This window comes from Microtus ochrogaster, linkage group LG4 (assembly GCF_000317375.1).
Source record: "Microtus ochrogaster isolate Prairie Vole_2 linkage group LG4, MicOch1.0, whole genome shotgun sequence".
Classification (NCBI taxonomy): Eukaryota; Metazoa; Chordata; class Mammalia; order Rodentia; family Cricetidae; genus Microtus; species Microtus ochrogaster.
Window position 1 is genome coordinate 41,060 of NC_022030.1, and position 7,608 is coordinate 48,667.

The 7,608-nt window shown below is 36.6% G+C and overlaps 1 pseudogene; it reads right to left on the reverse strand.

Annotated features, from left to right (window-relative positions):
• Positions 1–1,117: 1,117 nt before the first annotated feature.
• On the reverse strand, positions 1,118–1,495 carry LOC102001488 (annotated as a pseudogene).
• Positions 1,496–7,608: the final 6,113 nt, after the last annotated feature.

A 7,608-nucleotide genomic window follows, 5' to 3' on the forward strand; every position in this document is an offset into this window, starting at 1 on the left:
GTGGCTTGTCCCTTAAAGCGACAGAAAGCACAATTAATACAAGTAGAAAATTCATACAAAGGTAATACAAATAGAAGTTCAAGTTCAATGGCTAAAGGGTAACCAAATATTTAAAATCCAGTCATTAAGTGACCTTGTGGCTGTGTATGATCATGATCACTGTGTTTTTGTTGTGTCTTTTTTGATATGGTTGTGATTAGAGGTCATTCAGATTGTCACGTTGTAGTCTGATTACAAATGCTCGGGATACCAAGAATTCCGGCTGTTATGCCTTAGGTGAAAGGCAATTCCTAGCGGTTTTATTTCTGTATAAGTACACAGTGAAGCAACTGTGCATAGATAGTGTTCATTTGGACATTTGTGATAGAATAGAAAGAGTAGAAATGGAGCAGGGACTGAGGACACCAAAACATGATAAAAGTTTACCTATTTTTCAACTGCTGTGATTTTTTTCCTTGAATTTTCTTTCATTTGGCTAAAATAACAAAATAATTCCATATATTTAACATCCCAAGGTGCCAATAAGCTTATTGACTTTGTGGGTAAGAGTCCTTCACAGATGCAAAACTTTATTCTTATTCAATACATTCCACTCTCAGTAGTATTATGTGTTAGGTGGTGATATTTATATACCTAACCATGTTATAGGCTAGATATCCACTACACAGGATTTAAAACATTTTGAGGACTATAATAAAATGTATTATACCACACCAGGAAGGGAGCAAATTCAGTGTAACAAAGCCAAAAAAAAAAACATGTTTAGTGACTAAGGAACATTTGAGCTAGGTCATGAGAGTTGAGTATATTGCACGGATTATGTAGACAGGACAAAATTCACACAAAGGGAATTTTAATATTCTTGCTTTATTTGTAAAATGATGTCATCAGCCAACTTGAATATAGGAAAGCATGCACTCTTGTATTAATATGTAGCTGACCATGAAATTTGGCTACAACAGGCAACTCACAAATGCCTTAAAACGAGAACGTAACAGGATTTTTTTTAGAGAGATTACTTCATTGACACTGTGGAAAATCAAGGGAATCAAAATTAGACAGAAAGACTAGTTAGGCAACTTTTTTTTTTCCAGTCTTGCACTTTATTGCCCTTCCGTTAGGCCTTGACTGCATACTTGCGTAGCGGGTACAGACTCTCCTTCCTGCTGCTTCTTTGTCTTCAGCTTCTCCTCGTGCTTGGTAAGCGGGGAGGGGGGGGGCGCATGCCTCTAGTTTTCTTGGGTCACAGGTCCAGAGGCTTATACTTCTTGCCCTTGTAGAATTTCCTGAGGTTTTCCTTTTGAGTCTGGTTAATGACGGTGAGAACACGGGCCATGGATTTGCGGACAACTCGTATCTTGTAGAGCTTGTACGAGGTGCAGCCTGTCACCTTGGCAACGTGAAGCTGGGATAGCTCCACCTTCAAATCGTCCAGTTGTTTTAGCAGCTCCTCCTTCTTCTTGCTGAGCAGGTCCCGAGCCTTAATCTTGGCCATGGCTGTGTTGCTTACCGCTGAGGCCGCCTGGTCCCAGAGCTAGTTAGGCAACTTTAAATTAAAGTTAAATTAAAATATCTACTGAGTTAATCTAGAGACACAATTTATGAACTCGAAGTAAACATCTTACAGTGATGAAGCTTGGACACAAACATTTGCAACATACTTTTTAAAATCTCTGATTGCAGCAGATCACAATTCACACTGACTGATAATTACCCATAGGAAGAGAATGGTAGACATTTGAGATAAAAATGACTGAATCGGGCAGACTTTTAGGGTCCTCTTTATGAGGTCACTCCACATTGGAGAAGAGTATTGGGAAGAGTAGGAATATTTGAATCTTGAAAAAGGAGTGGCTGGGAGATATGGGAGATATGGGATGAACTAGCTTGCAAGTCTCTTTGTCAATTCTGTGGACGTACTGTGGGCCTACTGGGAAATCAGAAGAAATATTGCTGTCCTAGGAAGGCGAGGATTCAGATCATAGTCAGGAGCACTTTCTTAGAATGAAGCTGTTTGTAAAAGAACAATAAGACCTGCCCGTGAAGCTAGCAGAGATGTGGGACCACAACTGTATGCAGACAGGAAGAAGAGCAGAGCAGTTTCTACATGGCTCAGTACTGAAGGAGCAGGTGAGGGCGATGCTCCTTTAGCATGAACAGTGATGAGACAGGGCTGGGCTTTGGAAAGAAAATTACTTTGCAAGCTTAAGAGATTGCTCAGTCAGTAAAAAGCTAGTTGTTCAAGTAGCTGCACCTGAATTTAGATCCCCAGCATCGACATCTAGCTAGACATAGAGGATGTGCCTGGAATACAAGTTCTGGGAGGAGGGAAAGACCAAAATGTCCCTGGAGTCCTCTGGTCAGTCTGTATGACAAAGTCAGTGAGCATCATGTTCAGTGAGAGATCCTGTCTCTCACAAGCTGCATAGGAAGATGCTTGATATTGACATCTGGCTCTTACATGCACACAAACATGTGCACACATACACGAATAAAGGCACCGGTATGCAAAACACTATACACACACACACACACACACACACACACACACACACACACACACCATACTTTTCACTATAATGCTGTTTGAAGTTATTATGTAGTAGAATTTAATTTTGATTTAGGCTTCATTGATCTGATTCCTTTTTGCTACCAGACAAGAGGCTTTTATCATTTAGAAAAGCATTGTCTAAACCCCAGGAACCAGTTCCCACAGTGCCACAACACTCACAATAAAACATACATAGATATAGTACCACACACACACACTCACACACATACAATCACAATGCCACACACATGCTCACAGTACTACACACACAGTATCACACTACTCACAGTAACTCTCACACACACAATCACAGTACCACACCCACACACAGTCACAGTACACACACCCACACAGTCACAGTACCACACCCACACAATCACAGTACCATACACACGCTCACAGTACCACACACACGCAGTACCACACTACTCACAGTAACTCTCTCTCTCACACACACACACATACACAGAGCTCAGCCACTGTGCTGAATGCATTTCACCCCAATTCATGCCATTCTTCACAAGACAACTTTGTATACTTAATGCGATCCAAAGTCAAAATCCTTTACTTCCTTAAAAGGGAAACTGGAACTGGAAAGTTGCCCAGGGAAAACAGAGGTCCTGCTGGTTGAGGAACGGTGGGTATGGTATCAGGGTGAAATGATTTTCTACCAGAGCTTTTTTGTTGTTCAGTTCATCTAGTTCTGAGGAAATATGAAAGGACAATTTCCTTTGTAGCATCCAACCATCTTTTCACACATTTAAGAAATGTTAAATGTTTGTGCTGATTTTGAATGTTGACTGAAACCAAAGCATTAGGTGAATCTTAGATATAGGTTGTACCTAAAGACTTAAAAATCCCTTATGTCTGTGTGTGTTTTGTGTGTGATATGTGTGCAGACACCAGAAGAGGGTGTCAGATTCTCCTTTCATGCTGTAGCTATAGGTGGTTGTGAGCTGCCTGTCTTGAATGCTAGGAACCAAATTCAAGTCCACTTGAAGAACAGCAAATGCTCTTGACAGACTCATTTCTATAGAGCCTCATTATCAAAATTTTGTGATAAAAAAATTCCTTTCTTCAGAAAAGTTTTAAAATCTTATGTGCTAAACACAATATTATTTACAATTGGGATTCTAAAATTAACATTTTGCTGTCTTTGCATTTTTTTCGTATATATTTACATGGACAGATCTACTTTGAATTCATCGCAGCTTTTGATATGTTTTATTCAAGTTTGGAGTTTGAAGCAGCCTTCTCATAACTGAAAAATGTTTCATATCCATTATTAACAGGATGTAAGTGTTGATTATTTTCTTTTTTGGATTAAAATTGCCCACAATGAAATATATAAGTCAATTCTGACTATAACCTTTACTCACAGCAGGTAACAGTAAGTTTTAACAGATGTGTACGCCTGTATAATTAAAACCATTGTCAGGAGTATTGTTATTTCAGAGTTTCCTTTAAGCCTCTTCCCAGTCAACCCATGCTACTAAAAGCAGCACTTAATTTTTCATTGATTTTTTCCCCACATAGCTTCAGTTTGACCGTTTATATAAATGACCTTCTAGTTTTTTTTTTTGCTTAATCTCTGTTTCTATTTCTTGCTCTTATACCCAAATTTTTATTAATTATTGGCAATTGGATTAAACTTTTCAGATAATTGAATTATGTATTTATCATTCATCTTTGATAAAAAGATTCATGAATTTCTTGTAACTGAAAGCCTTTTCCATGCGAATATATTAGTTAATATAGTTTAAAATACTGCTTTGAAACTTGTTTGCTTATTTCCATGTTTGTTTGATCTCTAATTGAGTTAAATTTTATTATTTCTTTGTCTAGTGTTAGTTGTCAATGCACATTGGATTTTGTGAAACATTCATTGTCGAAAATCTGGATTCTGCTATGTTCTTGTGAAGAATGCTCTCCCATCGTCTCTGTTGGTAGTTGCTAACTAAACGTATTCACACTTCAAACTCAAATCTATAACCTTCCTAGGCCTGCTAGATTAGAGCTCTTGTCATCTAGCCTCTGGGCAGATTTGGAGTCACTTTTTATGTGACCCTGTCCTAGCATGTCCCTCATCTCTTGAGAGCTGTGTGGCTCCTGAGTTTTGCTCTTTCATTTTTCCAGGGGATGAACTGTGGATATTGGGAAATGATCCTCTGCCATTTCCTTCTTGGGTGCACACACTCTTCCTATCTTTGTCGAATCAGTTCCTCTGATTCGACAGCAGCTCCCATGTCAACAGACCATCTGGTATCAAGAGAATTCACAGCTTCTATCTATGGAAGCTTTAGTCCAATCACAACTAACTCTTAACTTTGAAAGAAGCTTAAGTAGGCTTTAAAATGAACGCACCATTAAAAGACAGCCCTGATTTGCAGAACATGAAAATCATACCAACATGTATGGAGTTGCCACATCATGAACAAGCAAACAATTTAAGCACACCCAACAAAATCAGTCAAGTTGCAGTGAGTTTTCTAAATATTTGCCATAAAGAAGCATTTTTTATTTGTTCCCTTATTTAGATCTAGACTTTTTCCAAGTTGTTCCTTTACCAAATATATATATATATATGTATATATATATATATATATATATATATATGAAAACTAAATATAGTATTCATATTATAATTTCTCACACACATAATAGATAAAGAACAATGTTCATTTGGCTTACTGAGGACTTTATTTTTATAACTGTAAAACCAACTAAATGTATTTAGTTTAGAGTCTATTCAGAAAAACATCAATCATGGTTATATGGTAATAAGCACTGGGTTTTATGTCATTAAAATTAAAGGATCTCAAATTGAATTGAGAACCTGCAAGTCAATATTCTTAAAATGTTCATCAGCTTTTTGTAGTTCATTTACACTCCTAATGGTTACTTAATCTTAGCAGGTGACCCATATCAAGTATGACAATAGATATCACCCCTATGCTTTTGAGTGGGAATGAATGGGAATGACCTAATAAGTTGAGCATACGATGAAAATGCATTGTAATCCAAAATATGTCATGCCAAAGATTCAATAAAAGTTCAAATATCGACTGAGTCTTTGTATTGTTCATTAACAACTAATTGAGGACCTTCCAAAACCAATACACTTCACTGATTTTTTTAAAAAAAAAAAACAAACAAACAGCAAAATAGTAATAAAATTTGGTAAAGTCACTGCTCCTTGACCTTGAAGCAAGACAATTATACTGTGAAGAGGTTAGTTTTGAGGATCCAATCAATACATATAGTAGAAACAAATCAATAGAACAAAATGAAAGATGCTAAATATAAATTGCATTAATACCTTAGCATGTTGTGTAAAACCCTATGAAGCAATGGTGGAGTGTGGACTAAGCTCTTTATTTTGTGATGCAGATAAATTGATAAGATTTTCAGAGGATCAGCATCTAACTCTTTATCGAGCTTCCTTAGCTTTTCAGAGCTACGTTCACATTACATTTTCAGTTTTAATTGTGTGTTACTTATCTTCTTTGAACTGTACTGTTTTTAAAACTGAAATTGCCCAGTAGGGTGGTTGGAAATTAAGCACCATAAAGAACATAGCATGATTTCTTAATGAAAGTCACTTGGGAATCTATAATCCTTTTACGGCTGTATCTTTCTCACTTATTCTATCCATTTATTCCTGTAGAAAAATGGCATGGATTCCAATTCTTTATATTATAAACATAGAATACACACTAAATAGTGTGATCCTGCATTTCTCTTTCTGATCCTTCTTTTATGATTGCTTTGATTTTTCTCAAATTAAGTCGTACAGGACTGCATTACTTCAGAGTACAAAACATTTGCCAACATTAGCAAGACAAAACCCATAGTCATAGGCCGTTTAGGACTAGTTATCAGGTAAAGAGGAAAGAAAAATGACAGAACAAAATCCACAGCATCCTGGTAAGTTTTAGACTTGTCTACAGCAGGCCAAAGGTAGCTTTTGTATACATAAACTAGTCTTCCTGGAAGACATTAGACAGAGCTTATCTACCTAGCCTCAGAAAGAAAGAAGAATATAACTCTCACTCAAACAGAAAACTAAGCTTATGTTTTTCTTGTTATACTATCTTTTCATACTTTAAATTAAATATTTGAAGAAGGGGATATAAGGAAAATAAATGGGCAGGAATGACAAACAGAAGGCTCTGCCTGATGAACCACTATGCGAATTTATGTTTAGCACAGGTATCCATATCACATACTTATCCAATTGTTTTTTCTTATGCACTATGACAAAGGTAGGCTCAGATATTTTGACAGTTTCAGAGTGACCATATAGATTGTCAACAGAGTCCAGCTCAGACACCATTTCCACTGACTGGTACTCTTGCTCATTCCTTTCTTGTACTTTTCTCACAAAATAAGCTTCAGTTTCTCCTAAGAGCTCATTTATGGTTCCCTGCCTCATCAAACTCATCTTAGTGTTTCTCAACTTTTTGGATGTATGGCTTAGTACATGCTTAAAATACCTTTGATGAAGAAATAATTGTACAGTAGCATAAAATGGTACAGAACGACATAGGAGAAAGACATCTAGATGAACCTCATTTATTTCATCATATATAATTTACTAAACTAGGGAATAAAATGTCTAAGAAACAAAGTCGTTCTCTGGAGACTAATTATTTAAAATTTGCATTTCATAACTTCAGAAAGTGATAAGATTATTTTCAATAACATTGATTTCATATGCAGAAAAGACTAAATCAAAAATATAATGCATGCCTGTTGTAGTAGTTCTTTACATTTTACAAGCTGCTCCTTTCTTTGTGAAATAAATATTTGTGACTGGCTAGTATTTCTCTGAACAGTGATCATATGAGCTGACCACATCACAAACATAGATTGCTTCATTGTGTAAGGGTCAGAGGATGCAGAGGTGTGAGCAATGTCAATAGAAAGAACAGTTGAGCTAGGAAACGGGATGAAGTAATAGAAGTAAATGTTAGAAAGTGCTAGAAAACAAAGGAAAGTAGTAAACTTCAAATATCTGCTACCTGAAAACAAGCTCAGAAGAGAATGTTAAGGAG